Source organism: Nelumbo lutea, chromosome 7 (assembly GCF_056320005.1).
Source record: "Nelumbo lutea isolate HS-2025 chromosome 7, American lotus-T2T, whole genome shotgun sequence".
NCBI classification, from domain to species: domain Eukaryota; kingdom Viridiplantae; phylum Streptophyta; class Magnoliopsida; order Proteales; family Nelumbonaceae; genus Nelumbo; species Nelumbo lutea.
This window is the reverse complement of record NC_142690.1, coordinates 12,146,897-12,149,656: the sequence shown is the minus strand read 5'-3', so window position 1 is coordinate 12,149,656 and position 2,760 is coordinate 12,146,897. Positions and strand designations below refer to the sequence as shown.

The 2,760-nt window shown below is 40.7% G+C and overlaps 1 long non-coding RNA gene across 1 annotated transcript; it reads left to right on the top strand.

The window, feature by feature from the left end:
* The first annotated feature begins 1,282 nt into the window (after positions 1-1,282).
* Positions 1,283-2,297, top strand: LOC148845127 (uncharacterized). Its single transcript, XR_016101824.1, has 2 exons — positions 1,283-1,891; positions 1,995-2,297. It is a non-coding gene; the product is annotated as an uncharacterized LOC148845127 (long non-coding RNA).
* Positions 2,298-2,760: the final 463 nt, after the last annotated feature.

Here is a 2,760-nt window from a genome sequence, read left to right as displayed (position 1 = left end):
AAGGGAAGCTAGCCAATGATGTCGACCTAGAACCACTCCCATAGAACACTGACGAGCAAGCTCATCCTATGGAAGACAACTTCCCAGTATCGGTCTCAAACACCGAGCCCAATAAGATGGTGTAGATCGGAGCTCACCTTACAAAACCGTTGCGCTTAGAGTTGGTAACTTTTTTACTTAATAATTTAGATATTTTTGCTTGGTCAATAGTAGAAATGCCCAACATATACCCCTTTGTCATAACTCTTAAGCTGAATGTCAACCCTTTACTCAGACCAATCTGCTAGAGGAAGAGGAACCTTGCCCCGGAGAGGTGGAAGACATTAGACGAGGAGGTCAAGAAGCTTCTCACAACAAACTTTGTTAGAGAGGTCAAGTACCCAAGTTGGGTTGCCAACGTAGTGTTCGTTAAGAAAACTAACGGCAAATGGCACATATGCATCGACTACACCTACCTCAACAGAGTTTGCCCAAAGGACAGCGTTAGTACCCAATTTTTGCTTAGTCCTCTATCTCAACCCCCAACTCACCTTCAAACACTAATTAAACCATTCTGAACCCCACCCGATACCCTAAATTCCCAAAAGTACCCCTTCTTCCAAAAGTTACCAAAATCCCCTTACCCAAATTCCCAAAATACCACACCTTCCAAAATGACCAAAATACCCTTGACCAGGATACCCGAATTACCCCTCAGACCAATTCCCAAATTACCCCAAACCTAATTCACAAAATACCCCTCCCTCCAAAATACCCTTGACCAAGTTACCCAAATTACCCATGACCTAATTCCCAAAATACCCCTCCCTCCGAAATTACCAAAATATCCCTCCCTCCAAGATTACCAAAATACTCCTCCCTCCAAAATCACCAACATACCCCTTCTTTCAAAATCACCAAAATACCTTCATTTTCCCCTTCTCTCCAAATGCCCAAAAATACCTTTAACCAAATGACCAAAATACCCTTGACCAAATGCCCAAAATTATCCTTGCACCAAATTCCCAAAATACCCCTAACCAAATGTCCAAAATACCCTTGACCAAATTACCAGAATTACCCTCAAACCAAATTCCCAAAATAACTTTGACCAAATTACCAAAATGCCCCTTAGATCAATTACCAAAATACCCCCTAATCTAATTCCTAAATTACCCCAAGTTTCCAAAAATGTCCTCTAAACCCAAATTACCCAAATCACCTGAATTGCCCAAACACCACTCTAAGCCCTCATTCATTTACCCACTTCAAATCTTAACTCACCCACTAGAACCCCTCCTTCATTTTGAGAAATTTCGAAAAATTCGTCCTTCACATTATAAAAGGGGACCGATCCTAAGAGGAAAAGGGGTGGATGGGGTGAAACTTGAGAATGGGGTCTGGCCGCCTTAAGCTTTTGAAGGAAGAGAGAGAGTTCGAGTGGGCTAAAGCAAGCTATCGGGGAGAGAAAAGGCAAGGCGTCTGAGAGAGAAAACGAGAGAATGCTAGTCGGATGAGGGAGGTTTGAAGAGGGAGTCTCGAAGCTCGACTGAGTGAGGGAGATTGAACGGGACTGAGATGAGAAGAGAGGCACCTTTCGAGAGAGAAGAGAAAAGTTTTTTTGGGAAGAAAGAGTGAGCGAACAAGGGTTAGGGAAGCTCTACTCATCAGTCCTTTCTCTAGGGTTTCGTCAACTCCTGAAAATAAATCCTCTAACCAAAAGCTTCAGTGGAAGAGTAGATTCTTATCTTCTTCATTTCTTTACTCTGGTTACATCTCATCGCCGATGGCTCCATCCTCGTAGCCATCCAGTTCGAACCCAAGCTGACATTCCGCCGCTAAAAACAGATCGCCAGGAAAGCCGAGCTTCTCAAAGTCTCTTGCAGCATTTTTTTGTTTCAGACCACAAGAGGTAAATCTTCTACCTCATCCTTATTTAATTATTTATTTTTTTAGTCTTTTCTACTGGTTGAATAATTAAGTCTATTAATCTAACTTTGGTTTCATTATCTCAGTTCCTTGCTATTGACTTAATCAGCTCGCTGCAGCTTTTCTTTTTTGGGTGAGAATCATGTATTATCTGGCATTTGAAGGAGGATGTCTCGCTCTCTCCACACCTCAGACTTACCAACTCAGTCCGAAGGTGGGGATTTTTGCCAGGTTCCTACGTCCAAAAGGAGTTGGTCTGATGGAGGGAGGGGAATGCGATTTCAATAACACCCTTCCAATTTGCTAGAAAATATGGAATCCCAATCCACCAACTTGCCGTATTTCTTTGTTTTACAAGCAAAATCAAATAAAAAAAAATTAATTACAAAGAGGTGATTTCAGCGAGAGGGGTATAGAGTCACTATTAATTCGGAGATGTTTTACCAAAGCTAAATCCGGAAGCCCCATCACTCCGTTAATTATTTCCGATGGGTGGCAACTACATCTATTTGGCCATCAAGTAAACTACGGGATGGATATTTTTCCAATGTTCACAAACAGTTTAATGAGTTATTTGGTTTCATGGACGCATATTCCGGCTATAACTAAATTCAGATGCACGTAGCTGACCAGGAAAAGACTCTATTTATAATTGAATTAGGTTTGTACTACTACAAAGTAATGCCTTTTGGTTTGAAGCAACTTTCTAGTGACTTGGAAACAAAATTTTCTCAAAATTAATTGAAAATAAAATAGAGGCATATGTTGATGATATGATAGTGAAAACTCGGTTTTCTAATTCTTTAATTTCCAATTTGAATTCTATTTTTGAAATTTTAAGAAAATGTAACA